Here is a 20365-nt window from a genome sequence, read left to right as displayed (position 1 = left end):
ACCCATGTTCATGTTCATGATGAGCTGAAAAAGTCATATTGTTTTGTAACTTGTCAGGTTTTCTGTCAATCACTTTAATTGCACGTTACATGGCTGCTGATCGGTCCGTGGTAACTTACTGTGATATAAAATGTCAGACATAACAGATTTTTCTATTCCGCGTAATGTCATTAAGTGCGCGTTGTCAACTTGACATTCCTGCACGTTCGACTGAGTGTGACAGAGAAACGGGAAATAATCCACCAACAAATGAAAGAGTCATTTCTGAAATTTCATAACAAGCACTAGTGAGGTGCAGGTCTTTCTTTCGCGCGCATGCTCGCTCTCTCTGTGCTCGTAAAGCTGACTCTCTGGCATGCAGAAGTCTCTTCAACCGCTAAATAAAGAAAGGAGTTCCCGCATATAATGCTGTTAGTTGTTATAAAGTTTAAGTTTACTCGTGTTTATATCAGTGTTAGCTCACAGTACAATCATCTGTTGGTTTAGATTAGAAAAACGACATAGAGACGCAACGGTAAAGGTGCAACGCTTAGAAAGTAAAGCGCGACAAGACCATCTCAAATGATCATCCCCTGATAGCACCGTTCATATTTATAATCTCCTTATCTAAAGATCTTATATACAGGTATGTTCCCTGTCTGTTTTGTGCAAATTCATGCTTGTTCAGTTTACATGCTTATGTATGCATAAATACTAAATACAATGCATACTATATCTTCAATAGCCTACAAAATAAATAACTGTTTAAAAAACAAGATTCTGTCTATAAAGACTTAGCTTTTGTTATCATTAATGCATTTTCACTTTAAAACTAACTTTAACTTCTTATATTTTTAAAACTGTGGTGAGCATTTAGTTAGTGAGTGGCAATTTTCTCCAAATTTGTATATTTCAAAAACTATATAAACATAAAGCTTATAAACATATAAACTTTCACACATTTTGGTTTTATTATCACCACATTTTGTGATGTAGATTACCTAGATATTACTCTTTTTTTTTTAAATGAGACAATAAATCGAGGGGATGGGGGGCCTACAAAACCTCTTAGCCCCGGGGCCTCACATTAGGTTAAGGCGGCCCTGGCTGTAGGATATTTATTTATTCGTTTTAATATAATATATAGGACATATTTATGTTGTGTTTTGACCTCTAAAGCCGTAAGCATGTGTTTTGCCATTGATATTTTCCTTTAAAGTGTTTCAATTTGTGGTACATTTATTTATTCATTTGTTTCTAATTAAAAATATATCCTTCACTTATTAAATCTATTTAAATGTTAGTTTTTAAAGACAAATTATATTAAGGCTATTTTTGCATTCTAACCCAGTTTTCATGTGATGGTAGGCTAATGCGTTCGGAGTTTAAATTTGCTGCATATATATTTATTCATTTTTTTGACACTAAAATATATATTCCAAATTAAACGTCTCGGTTATGTATGTAACCACAGATCCCTGATGGAAGGAACAAGACGTTGTGTCGATGACGTGTAAACGCCAATGAAATTTCAATGAAATTGCGTTAATGGTTTTTGTACACCAGTCTCCGCCCACGCTTGCGTGTATAAAACAGAAATGGCTTATGTCAGACGAGTAGGTCAGCGTTGGAGCACGGAGGACACAACGTCTCGTTCCCTCCATCGGGGAACCGTGATTACATACATAACAAGATGTTCCCTTTCTGTTGTCCACTCGACGTTGTGTCGATGACGACAGTATGGGGTGCCTTTGTGAAACACCACAACTCTGACCCCTGTCTTGACGTCCATAAAGCAAGCATAGGCAGGTACAACGTACCGTACTGCCCGCTAAATGACATCACAACCTTCCAGTTAAGTGCAAGGGGGTTCAACTTAGCCTCATGGTATTGAGGTATACTGGGAATGTGTCAAAAATAAAGGATATAAAAAGGGGCACTACGGAGACCATACCTCACCCACTGAGGTGCCCAATGGTCTTACCTGATAGGGAGAACACATGTCAAAAAAATGTGTCAAGAACTCACAACGTGGAGGAGACATTGAAGCGGGTAAACCACTGGGGAACACTATCTATGTGAGACAGATGAGAAAAATGACTGGATATAAATCACAGTACTGGCATAATTCAGACAAAAATACTGAACCAAAAAAGACGGTTACGCTCAGTCTGTCTCGGAAAGCCAATGATGGAGAGGTACCAACCCATTCATCCGAAAGGCCATGTTGGTATAGGACTCTACTCTACTAAGAAGAAGAGAGGGTGCTGCGGCGCCACAAACTCTTTATTTTTCAATAACTCCGCAAAGAGACTTAGATTACTCTGCTGATTTTGGACATACAGATATGATTTATACATCATTTATACATCATAAACATTAAAGTGTCTATTTTTTTCTGTCCACTCCCAACTAAAACCGAATGTTGTGCTTTTTTGCAAAATTAAGAAAATAAACATGATGCGCATTCTGTTCTCTCTCCCTCGGTGAAGTGCTTTCAGAAATGCGTCCGAAAAATTAACTAACTTAACAAATACTTGTCATACAAACAAAAGATAAATGTCTACATAATGCTTGGAATGTCTACTTTTAAATTATGTAAGTGAAATTGAAAACAAATATTCTCATTTTGTGCAAACTGTATGAAAAGGAGGAGAGATACCGTCTTTCTCCTGTACACTGAAGGCGCACCCCTGTGGGTACTCCCATGGGACACCAGGACAAGAAAAGACATCACTTAAATGCATAGAGCCGCCTAGTAGGAGAGGCTCTAGCCTGAGCGATGGTTTTGGCCACAGCAGGCTGAAGCCCCGCTAAGATATCTTCGTCCCATCCAGAAGCCTGACATGGAGTTTCCAGAGGTCTGGCCTCAGGTGCCAGAACTTTGCCCCTAAGACATAAGGTCCTGACTCAGGGGAATCGTCTAAGGATGGGCGATCGCTAGAAGCGATCGGTCGGGTCATGCTGAGGGGATCATGTTTCACAGCCTTATACCAAAAAGCCTTATTCACGAGATGGGTATGACGAGAAAGCAAACCTTCTTGACATCTATCATCTGTGCAAAATAAAGCCAGAGATGTCCCTCTTGGACCACCATAGTGGCTATTGCTCGACTCAGAGGTTCCTGCAACATCTCTGAGTCCAAACTACCCTTGTGCAGATGTTTAAATGCCTTGGTCCAGTGCAGGATGACCATGGCGTGCTGAATGTTAATTTTTTGCGAAAATTGCTCTTTTAGACAAAGCTTTGACAATTTGCTGAAGTGCCTAGAGGATGTTTGCAAGATGAATTCCCTGCCGCGTCGTCATGCCAACAGTAAACTTCATATTTACTGGAAGAGAAACCAAACCAGCGAGCTCCGAAGAGTAAGAGCAGTGAATGGCGTTTGCCATCTCCATTTTATACACACAAGCATGGGCGGAGACTGGTATGCAAATACCATTCGGCAATTTTATTAAAATTTCATTGGCGTTTTACACACAAGTCAGACCAGATTGTCGTCATCGACACACTGTTGAGTGGACGACAACAAGGGAACAAACAAATTTACAATTTCTGTTTATATTATTTTAAGATCTCATAAAGGTTCTGCACATTATAAATATTAATCATGATACATGGACAAGTAGAGACTTATTGGATGTTTAAAAGCTGAAAAAAAGAACGAGCAACAAGTAAAGGCGCACTGGTTTGTTATCCCTGAAGCTGCAGAAGGAAAGCAGAGGGATGCGTCTTTGTACAGTATGTGTGCGCTGTGCTGCTCAGACGAAAACAAAAAGATAGTAAAAAAACAGTACAAGTAAAAAAGCTTGAAGAATTATATGTGAACCCACCAAATCCTGGCCAAATTACAGAGATGTCGAATCGCAGAGTACTTAAATGATGAAATGAATGTGTGTTCAACATTATAGACCCCTTTAATGTTTGTAAAGATTGAATGACTTTCGGGTGCGCGAGCAGCATGGGGTCAACCTGTTCATACCATCCAGGCTTTATAATTTAATCTAACAGTGCTGAAAAATGATGACTTACCTGAAATGAAGTGAGCACTACAAACACAAGCCTCTTTGATATTTGCATTGTTCCAGTCTGCACGTTAATTGCTTGTAGCCGCAGATGTTGTATTTTTTTGTTTTTGAGATTCTGCATGAATCGCGAAAACTTAACGGAAGACCTGGTGCGATTTTCGCAGCCCACGACGCAAGTAGGCATTTTTGACGATACCGAATAATACGCAACTCAATCTGCTGTAATGACTTTTCTGACCCCGACATGTGCAGTGGGAACCGCCTGTGACGTGAACCGTGAAGGGGTCTATATCAATGCTCATTGCTATCTGTGTTTGTCTGTTTGAAGCAGTTCTCTGTCTGGATTATTTTTGTATAGTTGAATATGTCAGTCAGACGTGTAGCGTCTACAGGCAGCTTATTTCAGTCTAAAGTAGTAATTGAAAAGGCCAGAGTCCAAGTCAGTCCGTCTGGTCAAATGAAGAGCGTGTGAGGAAAACAAACAGTACATGGATGGTGAAGAGTCTGTGACTGCCATCACTGATAAAGAAGAAGAAGAGCTTGATTTGGTACCCTGACATCTGAAGTAGCACTTTGGTTATTTTCTCCCTGCTGTCGCTTAGCGTCATGCTGGTACGATAGAAATATGGCACACTACTAACTTTATGTATGATTTAAATTAAGGTAATTTACTGGTTATTTACTTTGCTTGTTATTAAAAAGAATCTACTGTAGAAGGACTTGTGCTGTGATTGAGTCTTTATGAAAGTTACCTTTGTTTCACTAAAGCTGTTTGTTTATGCTGTTGCCCATGAAACCATCTATAGAAACACACCCTTGTTCACTTTCTTTAAATATAGATAATAATAATAATAATAATAATTCGTTACATTTATATAGCGCTTTTCCAGTGCTCAAAGCGCTTTACATATGAATGGGGGAATCTCCTCAACCACCACCAATGTGCAGCATCCACCTGGATGATGCGACGGCAGCCATATTGCGCCAGAACGCTCACCACACACCAGCTTATTAGTGGAGAGGAAACAGAGTAATATAGCCAATTAGTATGAGGGGATGATTAGTAGGCCAATGGGCAAGTTTGGCCAGGATGCCGGGGCACACCCCTACTCTTTTTCGAAGGACATCCTGGGATTTTTAATGACCACAGAGAGTCAGGACCTCGGTTTAACGTCTCATCCGAAGGACGGTGCTTTTTTTGACAGTATAGTGTCCCCGTCACTATACTGGGGCATTAGGACCCACACAGACCACAGGGTGAGCACCCCCTGCTGGTCTCACTAACACCTCTACCAGCAGCAACCTGGTTTTCCCAGGTGGTCTCCCATTCAAGTACTGACCAGGCTCAGCCCTGCTTAGCTTCAGTGGGCAAGCTGGCTTGGGCTACAGGGTGATATGGCTGCTGGTCAAACGACTTACATCCCAGGTGCTTGTACGTGAAGGAATTAAAAAGAAACTGCACATCACAACAAAGGCCAATGGACTTCACTTATAACCATTCCATTCCATTAAAATTTCCATTTAAAAAAATGACAAAAATTATTATGTAATAATTTGGGCTGTCTGCATATTTTTTTTAATCATAAACATGTTCAAATAATTTAAAACAATTGATCGGAGTCAGACCACCGGCACCGCGCCCAGTCTGTGCATCAAGATGAACACAAATGTGGAGCTCACTTATTTTTACTCTCAAAATACACCACATACATTTATTTTAATGATTTACTTTGGGGCATATAGTAAACTGTGAAAAATACGTTTAACAAAAAAAAATTAATATGCAACTAATCCTGATTAATCACACAAAAGGGTGTGATAAATCCTGTTAAAATTTGAATCGATTAACAGACTTAGTACTTATATATCAATCATTCAAAATCTATTTTAAATCTTGCTTTAAAATTGAAATACAATAAACTGCTAAAATTTGATTTATAAACAAGCCTTTGCCAGATGAATTTCATTTACGATAATTAGATATTTTATCATGTGACAGCCACACTTTGTATGTTGGAGGGTATTTAAAGTCTCTCGGATCATCCTATCTTCTGTCTCTGTGAAATAACACTGCCATGTGATGAATATTTTTCGTTCTGAGATGAGTTGAGAAATGAAGGTGAGGTCAATGTGTGTGTGTGTGTTACACAGCAGGTGTCTATGTGTCTGCACATCACCAGCGGAGCAGATGACCTTTATACCTGGTGAGTGCCACTCACAGATTTACACACTTGCCATTTTTTCATGTTCACAGTTCAGTGTGAGAGCCAAAGCCCAAAACAGAAAAACACAGCAGACCTCTGAGAGTCAGAGTTACAGTATAAATAAAAAGCCAGCAAGAGTTTAGAGAAAGTTTGTACGACTCCAGACAGATTCTCCAACTTAGGTAAATCTGTTTCATGTAATGTAACATGGTAAAATGCATGAAACAGAGCTGAGAGCACAGCACTCTTAATGACAGCTGAATGCATTACAGTATAGTAAGTGTTGAGCTTGTGGGTTTCTTCAGGGGGTTGGGTGGGGACAGACAGGACAACATGTGATCTCTGGATGGCGCTCAACATTGAAGCGTTGGTGCCAATTACTTGGGTTATAGCGATTCATCGATCTCTTTTTACTTATGTTGTATGAAAAGTAAATGATGTAATACAATAACACAGATGGGAGGTCCTTACTTTTTCTTGTGTTGTGGCAAAGTAATGTTTGGTTAAAGCAGTGGTTCTTGACCTTTTTTGGGCAAGCGCCCCCCTAGCCAGGGCCCTAACCACCCCCACCAAGATTTTCTGAATAAATGCTGATTAAAATTCTTTCTTAATAATAATAATATTCATGACGTTGTTGTTTTCATCTTAGTTTTTATTCATAATATTATAACATAATTCAAAAGCATGTCCTTTAAAGCCAAATGACAGATTTGATTGGACTGGAATATTATAATCATAGTTTCACAGACAGCAAAAAAGCTACATTGTAATTAATAGGCCTAAAAACACCAACCAAACTCAATATTATAATTTTAATAAACAGAACTACTTCTAAAACAAAATACAAAAATATTAAGGTATAAAATATAAGGTATGCTGCAGGAAATTTGCCATTGGTTGACAACTTCACCGCTTCTGACTTGCACCATAATAACTACCACTGGTGGGGTCAGATATGGAAATTGAAACTTACGAATCATAAAAATGCCAATGATAGCTACACTAACAAGACAGATTATGACCAAGCAGATGTAAACACAAGGGACAGCTGTTTAATATACTGTATGTATTTGCATTTAAAGAGCACCAATGGTCCGATTCACAATTGTACATTTCATTTGGTGTGTAAGTGTGTATTAGCAAATGTTAACGATATGCAAAAGGTACGAACCCCAAAGTAAACAATCATGCAAGTTATCGTCTTCAACGTAAATCTTTTTTCTTGGACTATAACGTCTTCTCCGGTCCCCTGCGGTTGCTTTGCAGATGGTTGCATACAGTATTTAAAGTTTAATCGGGGTTCCCACACCTTACTGTAGTCAACTTCAAATTCAAGGACTGTAAGTGCATTATATGTTTGAACTTTTATTTAGTATTTTTTGATAATGCACTTCCGGGTCATGGTATGTCACTGGGTTCAACTGCATAAGTATCTCACTCCATTTCCTGTTTGATAGTGTGTATGAGAAGAGGGGAGAAGTAAGCGGGAAAGCTCACTTTCTGTTGACCGTAAACTTCATTCGTCTATTTTAATGTGGCTTTACATGGACTTCAGCATGATTAGTCAACAAGTGTATATTTAGTGTTTTGCATCATCGTATGCTTTTTTGTTCATGAGTTTGTGGTTTTCGTATGTCTGTACAACACGAATGTCTCTTCAATAAATCAGATCAAAGAACAAGTGGAACGCGTCAGCAATGCTTCTTCCTGATACTTCGCCCCTCAGCGTTTATAGGTTGCCGCTATAAGGACCTTTCTAGAACTTTCCAGGTCCAATACCCTCAAATTCAAGGACTAAATGTGGGGACACATTTCAAGTGAGAGCAAGGTTACATCGTGCTTTTAAGATACATTGGCTGCGTCCGAAAACTCAAGTCGGTGACTCGTTGCCTCGCTGCCTCATGAGGAAATGACTTCGGAGGCATGAAGGCAGCTCAGAGAAAGACTTTCGGACACACTTCAAAGGCAGCGTGTTTGAAATATAAACAGAGAGCGCCTTTGTGATAACTAATCACATATTTGAAAACAACAATACTAATTTCTTGCTAGAAATGAAATTAGAAGTTGTAAAAAGTGAATATCTAACTTTATTTGCACTACATTTATGCTCCAGACGCTTCTTGACCGCCATTTCATTTTTTCGAACTCGACCAGGCTCGACCAATCACATTTTTATTGTACGCCCAGGGGCGGACTGGCCATCTGGCAGACCGGGCAGTTTCCCGGTGGGCCGACGTACTTTTTGGGCCGATCCATCTCATACTATTTTTGTCTGAGCAGCCCAGTTAGCGTCTTTTTTTTTTCTAGACAGACCGGCCCACTGACATTTAAGCAGCAGCCCATTGGTTATTTTTTTTTAACGACATTAAGCTGGCCCAATGACGGACCAGCCCAGTCATCGTCCTTTTTTTACCCTAAATAGACAGGCCCACTCACATTTAAGCAGCAGCCAATTGGTTATTTTTTTAATGACATAAAGCTGGCCCAATCACCGCTTTGGTCTCTGTGCAAGCGAGCGTGCAACGTCGGTCAGTTCACGTGTCAAAATAGAGAGAGAGAGATGGAGAAAAAACTCAAGGGAGGTGCAGAAAAACTGCGCGACAAAAAGAAACAGACTCTTCAGGCAGACGCTGGAAAATAACACAACTGTTTTCTTCAACTCGCGTCGCTGGTGATGATGATGATGATGATGATGGTGGCGCGTGGCACTGGCAGCACCAGCACGCAAAATGTCAGTGAGGAGAGGGAGAGAGAGACGAGGGAGAAGTGAGTTGCGGTAAGCAGAACTGCTTTCAAAACACAAGTTTAGATAGATACCCCTTGATAAAACCAAGTCAAAAACACACAATTATGGTGATAAAGCTGCAACAAAATAATTGCACTCTTTGCTCTGTGACTACAACCCAGACGAACTGGGGACTTCAATACTAATACGTCCGTTGCATTCTCTTCTCCTATTTTATTACCATTTTCGCGTCGGTTTAGGGTTAGATTTACATAATGACATCCCTACCCAAACCTAACTCTAACCCCAACGCCAGGTGACAACTGTTTCTAACCCCAACGCCAGGTGACAACTGTTTAATTTCGCGTACACTGTTTAATTTCGCGTACACTGTTTAATTTTGCGTAATCTAACCCTAAACCGACGCGAAAATGGTAAGAAAATAGGAGAAGAGAATGCAACGGACGTAATAGTATTGAAGTCCCCAGTTCGTCAAAAAATGACGCGAAAGGTATACCCTCCGCGTCACATATTGACGAATGGTCAAGTGTCGTCAAATATTGACGACATGGGGTGAGACTGTGTTAGTGACTACAAGAGTGTATCTGATTCGTAGATTTTTCGTTGATTGTCTGTTTCAAAACGTGTAATTTCTCTTCAAGCAAAATCAAACAATCCAGGACATCTGCTTACAGACAAAATATATGTTTATTGTATATAACAACACAATTGACAGATAATGTTAAAAAGCTCTATTACTGTAATCACACAAGTTTAGTTCAGTGAATGTAGTAGTGAATACTTTCCTGTAAGTACTGCAAGTAATAATCAGTTTTTAATATTACTGTAAGCAGCACTTGTATTTTGTTAAAAGTCAGCAATTCAATGGCAAATTTTGCCAATTGCACCATCTCTGGTGTCCTGTTCTTCATCATAGGGTACTCTTCATCTGCCTCTCAGACTGTTTACAATCCACACAATTGGTAAAGAATACCATTAAAAAAAGCGTGTACAATTTTGAGTTGTTGTGTTTGCTTGATGACAACTGAGTTGTAGTTGTGTTCATCTTTAGCAGCCTGCCTGTGTTTAGCATTTATAAAACAAGTTCATTGCAGTGTAAAATGTGTGTTTTCCTCAGAAGTTTGTTTAGAGTTTAGCCAAAAGAGTGCATGACGAATGTGTTTACGCCGCTATGAATTTGGTTCAGAGATTGGGGTTTAGTGTTTTAGCAATTCAGAAAAACTGTAATCAACATATAATATGACAGTTAATCAGATAGGAATATTTTTGTTGTGTTCATTATTTATTATAGGCTACGGTGTGTAGTGAATAGTGTTTTTAGGACCTAACAAAAATGTTTACAAATGTTTGAAGGATGAAGCTTGTTTAAGGATTCATGTGGATTATACAGTTTTACTGCATTAATAAATAACACGTTCTAGAAGTGTTTGTTGTGTCGTTGTGTCAACTCTCACTCTTTTCTACCTGCTATTAATTGGGCTTAGTGCTTTTATGGAATTGGAGTTGCTATTGCTTAAAGGCGTGCAAAGATGGGTGGTATTTGTAAATATATGTAGTGTGGGCCGGTTTGGGCCAAAATGCCAGGGCCGAATTTTTGTCCCAGTCCAGCCCTGTGTACGCCCACGCATAGGTATCTCAGGAGACAGGAAGTAAACCAAACATTGAATTCGGACATGCCTTGATGCCTTCCTGCATCAGAAGGCAGCAATTTAGAGTTTTCGGACGCAGCCATTGTTACAGTTGCCTTTCGAGCAGGCTTGTGCACAATTCAGAATTGAATTAAGAATGACTCCTAAATTCCAATTCAATTCTTGAATTTGAATTGAATTTGAATTGATGTCAAAAACAGGATCAAGAATTACAATTCAAATTTGAATTAAAGGAAGCAGAATTGCAATTCATTAGAAATTCAAAGAAATTCATATACATATTATTATAAGTGAAGTGTTAAAAATGAAGCTTTCAGTATTATATGTCAGATTGCATTACATATTCTATAATTTATATTAGTTTGAACTACTTGTACAGATTACATGAACAAGAAATGTTTTCCCCAAGCAATTAATGTTAAAAACTCTAGTCACATAACAAATAATTAAGTTTTTTTGTAATTGTAATTTTATGGAACATGATGGAACATGACTTCATTTCCCAGAATGCTTTACTTTAACCAAGTATTTAAAATGGTTGCCAAACAATGTTCCAAAGTTACTTTTCTAAGACTGAATGTATGTGAGATTCTTTCTGTTGTGTGACTGTGGAATTTCTTTGAATTGCCATGAATTTAATTCCACTTCCTGTCATTCCAATTCCAATTCAAATTCAACTTCCTGTAGGGTGGAGTCAATTCAATTCAAATTCCAATCCATGAATTGAATGGAGGCCAATTCTGAAATTCTGAATTGTGCACAAGCCTGCTTTCGAGGGAACTCGCACTGCGTCACTGCGGTGACACTTTGGGGACGCCTCCAGGGGTAAGTGCGTCTGAATATGTATATCAAATTCAACCTATGGCGAGGCTTAACGACAAAGACAGGGTGACACGCGAGCCAGTAAGTATATCGCTATCTGAAATATTTGCTAATATGCTAATATCACATTAGCATACAGCTGAGCGATGTTCTGGATTAGTGGGGGTGGCTTGCAAAGCTGTGCATTGTGGTGCATTGTGGGAGTTGTAGTTTTTCATACAAACCTAAAGTCATGTTATGTCTTTTCTCGGTCAAAATAGGGACTAAATTTTACATGTATGTTACATTTCGACTACAAATATGACCCACTTTCAATAAAGATTAATGTTCCAATGAGTAAAGTTTCCCTTTAAGAGTAAGCAGTGATATCATATCTAAACTGTCCTCGTTATCAAACCCTAAGCTCTTTTATCCAACATAGCACTACCTTATGGTATTCTTTTACATTGTGAATATAATGAGTGTACGATAGATTACTTAGCTCTGGGTAGTTAGAGAGACATGAATTTAACTTCACTAATGGTGTATGATATTGTAATGGTGATGTGTGTTATATATATTGTCCCAATCTTACAGCGTTAAAGATTAACACTGAAGCGAAAGAGTTAAAAGCTGGAATCTGTAACTTTATCCTCTCTATGGCCATCTCTGTTTGAAACCTAAAATTGCATTTAACGTCTTACTTATAGAGCTTTTCTTAACTTTTGATTTTAACTTTTTGAGTTTAGATATTGGTTGTTTCATTTTTAAGTGGTGATCAGTGTTTGTTTTAGTTGGACTTGGCTCTTAATTGTTTTGGCTGCTATAACTTTGTGTGTTTAAGACGTGTTTGTTATGACAGAGTAAAGACAATACTGCAACTCTTTGGTGGTGGTTAGTACATAATGTCAAACAGCAGTGTTCATTTAACGCTGTTGTGTACACACCCTATATTATGGTTATTACTGTTATTAAAAGAAAATGCCTTACATAGGTAATGTGAATAAAATGTCATTTAAATGAGTTTGCATCACATGTTTTTCATACAAACATTTTGCACATGCGCACAGTAATACAAATGAGACCTGAAAAGGTCAGAGTCACAGCCGTATGTAAAACAGACACATAACTCTGTCAATCTAAAACTCTTTCTGCTGTAATGCTGAAGGCAGTATATCAGATGAAGATGTGTGAAGCCCAGAGCTCTATTCTGCTTATCTCACACACACACAATAATCTGAGCTGTTATCCCCATGGCACCCTGACACTAATATTTGCATAACATTTCAATGCTGAAACAATACATGCATGATGGCATACAGGAAGTGCACAGCACTAAGAGGGCTTAAACAGATTCACTTTCATATAACAAACAGAGAGTGGACACAGTGTCAGTGTATGTGAGGATTGTGTAATGATAGCAGCGAGGTGATAATTGTGTGTGTAGAACAAACCCAGCATGGACGGCAGAGATGTTGCTATGGTGATGAGCCGGAGAAGGTACCGTCGGATTCACAGGAAAAATAACGTGTGCTACTTTACAATACTATTTGTCATCAGCAAAAACTGGAAACATCAGATACATAAACATAAAGAACTATTTTGCTCTGTTAGCCCTGTTTGAAGATAAAAAACACCTATTTGTGTAGCAGCTGCTGACGGTGCAACTTGTTTTTTTTTTGCAATTCATTCTGGGACTCATTTCTCTCTATATCATATATGCATTTCTGTCTAATTTTACAGTGGCTTTGAAATTACTCAGTAAAACACTTTCTACTGTACTGTAGGTAGGCAGCTCACAAGGATTTGGGACTGACTTTACATGTCTTGCCAACAAATCTGTATGTTCCAGAAATCATGCTCAACTAGTAGTGAGTAAACTATCACAATCATTTCTATAAGGGTCAAAACCACTGCAACTGTGTTCACACCAGCTTAGCCAAAGTGTTAACCAGCAGTATCACTTTGACCAAGTTGGTCGAGTTGGGTAAACCTAGTACCACCAGTGGATGACCATGATTTTCCATATTTGTTTCACGATAATGAAGTGGTATTTTTTGAAGGACTTTAAGTACCATGTGTTGTTAGTATCCACGCTATCTTAAGCACAGTGGTCTACAAGGCTTATCTTAACCCCATTAGCTGGCAGTCCAGTGGTTTGTCAACTTTAAAATAAAACTGCTTGAAGTTAGAAACCACAATAGAGAAGCCACCATCAACTTCTACCCATCATCACAGAAGACCCTAGATCGACGCAGACTTTCTATACTGTATGATGAGAGAGAAATAGAGAATGTGAAATGCTAAGAAGCAAGGTTCTTTGTTTTCATATAAACAAACTTGCATGAACATGAAATGATATGATGAAAAAGAAAACTAATTTTACTGATGATATGTGAATATGCGAATAGGTGATGTAGGACATCCAGTGCTGTATAATCTCTCAGTAATCTCTCCGACTGGATGTATGTGGATAATACAGGACTATAATCCTACAGGACGATAGATCAACAGAAATATCATTCCATTTCCCAGCACTTTATCTGAACACAGCACAGGATTTAGACAGGAAAGCAGATTTTCATCTGAAACACAGTCACTGAATGAGATGTGCTATCTGAGCCATCAGCTCTCATCTGAAATAATTCTGTCCCAAAGATTGAGCTGTTACAGCTCGTGGCTGTGGGGTAAAAGCATTAGGATGATAATGGGAATTTGAATAATTAATCCGTGTGTGCTGCCTCATTTGATCCAGACAGCCGACGGCTGGATAGCACAATCTGTGATCTGTCAAATGAACCGGGTTGCTCGGTTCGACTCTGTAACGGAGCAGGTGTAAACCAGATCCAGAAACAACATAAAGTCGAAGCCACATGTGACCACATCGCACTTGTAATGTAAACTCTTATCCATATTGATAAAATGAAGTGAAAAGCGGTGTGCTGTGTGTGTCTGACATACAGCTATAAAAAATAAGCAACTGAATGGAAAAGTGTATGTCTTGATTTGCTATGGGTTTAATGAATGAAATGAATGTCAATATACTGTAAAACTTCCGCATAGGATGCATTTGTGTATGGAGATTAAAAAAAATCTCTTTTACAAGAGCATCCTGCCCAAGACAGCAAAATCATGTGGGTTTTACAAATAAAATACACAAATACAGTGTACCAATACACATAGTTAAATCATACAAAAAAAAACAACTTCCAGCTGCTTCTGCCTCCAATTCATTTAAAATCACATTCAAAGCATCCAATGAAACTAACTCTCTAAGTTGTAACTTATTCCACACAGAGGGAGCAGCAATTTTAAAAGCCTTTTTACCCAACTCAGTACACACCACTGGGACAGATTGTAATAAAAATTCCTGAGATCTAAGATTCCAATTACGTCGCAATTAAAGTTTCTTACGAGTATAAGTCTGAAGATAAGACAGCAATAGACCGGAAACAGATTTATAAATAAAAACATGCCAGTGTTTTAGTCGACGGATGGATAAGGCAGACCAACCACCACGAGCATACAACACGATGATGAGTCAGCATCACTCCACGATAGACAACATCCAAACCATGCAAGCGCTGGGAAGAAGCATGCATATATAAGTACAGACATAAAAGTAGCATCGCAAGCCTCTTTTAAGCTTCAAAGGTCAGCCAAGACGTAATTCTAAAATAAAAACCCAATTTTACTTTTAGTTTGCTGCTGAACATGAGGGCCAAAGGAGAGCTTCAATTACCAAATGCTTAAATTTAACATTTTAAAATAAATGTTTTTAACTATAGATAAATTAATTACACGTATCAATCTAAACAAGTGGATTTCAATTATTGTCCTAAGGGATGTCATTAAGAACAAACTGTCTTTATGAGACTTTATATTTTAAACTTTTGAAGGTCAGAGATGCTGAAAGAGAAACTCCAGTAAAAGAGGAGCGTAGAGAGCAGTTATTGGTTCCCATTTCAAATCTTGAACCTAAATAACAGGGGTTTGAAAATGATGCTACTCTTGTTCTTACTCTCCAATTTAGAGGTGATGAAATCCCCCGGCCTGTGGATTATTTGACCAAGTGCATTATAAACTCCTGTCAATCTATCAGTTACACTTTTAATAAGTCGTATGTAAAGTTACATTTTGGACTGACTGTTTGCTACTTTAAACAGATGCCACCTGACCTTACATCCTCTGGCAGATCCCGATGGGAGTCGTTACAGAGACAACGATGTGGCTTTATGGTGACTTTCACTGACATGCAAGGTTTTCAGGGACGTTTTCAGCAAGCCCAAGTTCAGAGAAAAGGTCCCCTTTGTATGGCCGGACAGTAAGTTTTTTAAATCTAAATTGTGTGTACTGTAAAAGGTACTTGAGAAAGTCTGTCTGTCCGTCCATCTATTTCTGTTTGTGCAATCTATCTGTCTGTTCTTCCTAACTATCTGTCTGTCTATCTATCTCTACCTATCTGTCATGTCTATCCGTCCGTCTGTCTGTTTGTCTGTGTCTGATAGACTGTATTGCCTTCAAAACTTTCAGCTTGAAAGTTTCAAACTTTTAGGATAGGCTTTCTCAAGTCAAATTGAAGCGTGTGTTGACAAACTTTTTTTAACTGATTTATGTTGTTCATAAACAAAGTAAGTCTCTTAGGTACTCTACTGTACAGACAAAGCCAATAACACTCAAGCATATGTTGTCTAACATTTTCCTGTAATATGTGTAACATATACATAAAAAAATTCCTTGTATGACTCTTTACTATGTTAATGCCTATTTGCAATTGCCGATTTCTTCAAAATGATTCAATATTGTTTGTTCTTTATTTTATCTAAATTAGGTGTTGTGAACTGGAGTGCATTTTCCAGACAATATGGGCAAGAGCTGCAGAATTCCCCCTTCAAAGCCTACAACGAAGGATGATTCATGTGCATCAATTCTGCACCCAGGAAGCACATAATTGGAGCGTACAGGATGATTTCGGCGCATCAACTCTACATCCGGGATGTGCATAAAAGGTCCGGTCAAGCGCATAATTCCCAAAATAACCATCTGCATGCTAAAACGTTTTTACTGTGACAGTTTTGCGCAATTAAGGAAAATATATTTAGCATATTTATTTGATTTAACCTATTACGTGTTCTCCTAAACACTGCCATACGGACTACCGGCACATCCGGGAACTTGACTGTAAATTTCGTCACCGCCCCTTTTTGGGGGATAAAAAAACAGATTTTCCATTGGCTTCCATTCAAAATATCGGAACAAAGCAACGTTTTTACACAGCCGGCAGGCGTAAATAACTTATGAAATCACTCAGATTAAACATGTCGAGTATTTATCTGTCCATCCTGCCTGCCATAGAGCCCGAAAGATACATTAACACATTTAATTTGGTCAATATAAAAACATGTCCCTTTCATTCTCACAGCGTCAAATTTTGTGTAACAACGCCATCCAGTGATTGCTGGAAATATCGCTAAGCCAGTTAGTTGTATGACTCGACGGAAAAGTGCACTCATTACTCTAAATATAAAGACATAATAAATAAATACTAAGTAACTTTCAAATACGAAGTAAAATCATTCACTTGCTTCCCTGTTGACTCGATGAGGTATGAGTAAATGTCCGGGTAAGACACCTCTGGCCAATAGGGAGCGTTGTTACACAAATTTGATGCTGGGAGAATAAAAGAGACATGTTTTTATATTGACCAAATTAAATATGTTAATGTATCTTTCGCGCTCTATGGCAGGCAGGGTGGACAGATAATTACTCAACATGTTTAATCTGAGTGATTCATAAGTTATTTACGCCTGCCGGCTGTGTACGAAGGTTGCTTTGTTCCGCTATTTTGAATGGAAGCCAATGGAAGGTCTAGTCTGATTTCCCCCAAAAGTGGGCGTGAACCTGTTCAGAGACATTCTATGACGTTGCGCCGGTTGTGCGTATGATTAATACTTACTAATGTTCTTGTAACTTGTAAATAATTTTAAATGATTGTTTTTAAAATGTAAAATTACACTAGATTTAGCAGAAAGCACATTTAAAATTGTGTGTGTGTTTTTGTGTGTGTGCCTGTGCATGCAATTTTAAATTGTTTAAGAAAAATACAGTAGTATCTGATCAGCAGGTATCGGGCGATTCTCAGAATTCTCAGAAGCGGATATGGAAAAAGTAGTATCGGTGCATCCCTAGTCAAAACTGTACCTATTTACACATGGTGATATCAGATGACAATACCATGGTAGACTTGTATTACACTGTACATTTGCTTATGTTTCCAGTTTGTTTTCGTTCTCTGGTGAAATTGAAACATTGAAAATCATTAGCAAACCAAACAGTCATGCTAATGTTATTTTACACAGGCCATATCAAAACATGTCAATTAGGGGTCGTGCATGGCTCATAAGCATTATATTTAGAAAAAAGATGTGTTATTGACAAAAGATTTTGCACTTGTAAACCACAACACAAGGCCGTATGTCATAGGAGAAAAGCACTCAAATGCATTAAAATGAAACTGATTATGTTCAATAATCTTTCATTTTCATGCAGAGAGAGCAGAAATTTCCCTAAAAACAAATGAGATGCGTTTCATTACAACCCTCCCCGTCTAATATAAAAACAGCATCAAATCTCATCACAGTTCAGACACAAGCATAGTGTCCACTTTCAAATGTAATGCACCTTATCAATGTGGACACGTTCTCTTATAGTGTGACAGCTGATCCATTAATAACAGTAGGCAAATAAAGTACCAGCTGCTCTCTACACATATGCACTCAAATATCTCAAATGTTAACTGTGCCAGTTACACATACAGACATGAGGCACTATGCTATCTACTAGTTTTAAAGGGAAGTAGTTTGCAGCACTGTGCGCACATTTGCCTATTGCATTTGCTTAAATAGAGCACACTGTGTGAAATACAGTAGCCCATATTGCAATCTGCTTGACCTTCCCTTTCCAGTGTGAGGACATCATCTTACTATTGAATCAGCCCTTAAACTCATGCTTTTTTGTAAACAAATGTTTAACTCTTGGTTTCATCAAATGATGAATATAAGGTGTCTTCATCCACTCATTCTTCACATCCAGAGATGCAGGTAATAACATACCGACAGACAGTAATAACTGGGAAGACATATAATCTCATGAAACACAACCTAAAGTTTGTTTATGTCACTTTCTGCAGGCTCAGTGTTTGATTTCTAAAAGTCCAGAACCATGTGTGCTCCAGTCTTCTCAAAACCAATATTGATGGAAATTGAATAAAAGAGAGCACATAAAATCTATTCATTTCATTCTTTAGATGGCATACAGCAGGGCTGTATAGTGCGACATATATGCTATAAAAAACTGGTCTGTGCGATGAATACATTTTGTAGCATGCATGTGCCAAAGTACTGTTTTGCATGTTCATAACAGCCGCTTAATAGTGTTGTGATTTTTCATGTGTGTGTGTGATATTGATGGTGCACTGTTATTATACATGGTAGTTGTAGTCTATTGTGCGATTAAAACTTGTGTGTACTAATGTACCCATAATTTCTACACGGCTTCTAGTTAAGCGTGTTAAATGCATGTTAAATAGCGCAAGCTTAGTTGGACGGAGTCTACTCCAAGAAGCGAAATATGCGTTAACAGCCTATGTTAATCGATGTGGGACAAATATGTTACTTAATGTTAAACTACGAGTGTGGTGTTTACATATTGCGGTCCTTTAGGGAGAAACAAAAAAGGTTTCATGCTAGTTTGCAAATGTAGTTATTTATTAAGAGCATTTATTTAGTGATGTCTGCCCACAAATCTTTTCTACTTTTATGTGTAGTGTTGGGGTGTAAGAGGTGATGTGTCTGCACTCTTCAATTATTAGCAAATAAAAAATGTATATAAAGAATGGGTTTTATGTTTGTGCTACAATACTTTTAACCTCTTTAGCAGCAGTGCTATGTTTATGCTGCATACAGTATTTGGCTCGCATATGAAACTGTCGATTCAGGAATGTAAATGAAACAGCAGTACTGAAAACCAAACACTGCTCTCGGCTGGATAGTTTTTACTTTACTATCTAATAATGAAAATTAAAAGAAAATTGCCTGAAGGAAGAAGCTGTGCAGCTTATTTGAATAAGGCCTGCTTTTTAATTTCAATACAACATGAGTATTTATTACTGTATCACATCTAATAATCTGCTTGTTCCTAAACTGCACAACAGTTGCATCAACTGCAGATGTAATTTCAAATGAAAAATGAGAAACTTACATGTACAGTATGCACTAATGCCAGATAAAGTGCCAAAAGAAGTGAGAAGGGTTTTACCCCTTAACAGCTCTTTACCCCTTAGCCAAGGGGGAACATATAAGGACATACTGAAAATAAATGGGTTCTGACAACACGGGTATATTTAGAAAGCTAACACTTGAGAGTGAACTCTCTAGAGAAAAGTCGCACCAGCTGTTCTTACAGCCTTACTTAAACTGGAATGTAAGGTTCACACCAGAGACTTCGTAACTATAGCTAGTGTAGTTCATTTGGTTACGACATCGGTTTCATTATAGGAATACAGCAGCTAACAGGTGAAGTAACATGTTATTGCTTTCACCTACTGGTCTTCAGAATGTATAACGTTTAAAAAGCTCTATTTTGAAAAGCCCTCCTGTTTTATCTTCCTACAACTGATATTTCAAATCGGAAAAAAAACCCTGCAAAAAATAACATGAAATAAAACTGCTACACCTGCTATTGTGGGATTTCTCCTAGTGACTCCTTTTTATTTTTTTATTTTATTTCCCTTTAGCAAATTCAGCACATTAGTTAATCATGTTGCATGAATCACTCAAATAATCTCCTCCCATACATTTTGCATCTGAAGGGAAACTCTTAGAAATGCCAACCTGATCTCACAAAGTTCCGTGGGATAGTCACAGAATTTTTTGCGCATTTTCCGTGGCATTCTCACGG

At 38.2% G+C, this 20365-nt stretch overlaps 1 protein-coding gene and 1 pseudogene across 3 annotated transcripts in view; both read right to left on the bottom strand.

Annotated features, from left to right (window-relative positions):
* prkcab (protein kinase C, alpha, b) overlaps positions 1-20365 on the bottom strand; it is a 182853-nt gene that overhangs the window by 66895 nt on the left and 95593 nt on the right. The window lies entirely within an intron of this gene.
* Positions 5298-5414, bottom strand: LOC141351294 (5S ribosomal RNA; annotated as a pseudogene).

This window comes from Misgurnus anguillicaudatus, chromosome 19, assembly GCF_027580225.2.
Source record: "Misgurnus anguillicaudatus chromosome 19, ASM2758022v2, whole genome shotgun sequence".
NCBI classification, from domain to species: Eukaryota; Metazoa; Chordata; class Actinopteri; order Cypriniformes; family Cobitidae; genus Misgurnus; species Misgurnus anguillicaudatus.
This window is presented reverse-complemented; position numbering and strand designations above follow the sequence as displayed.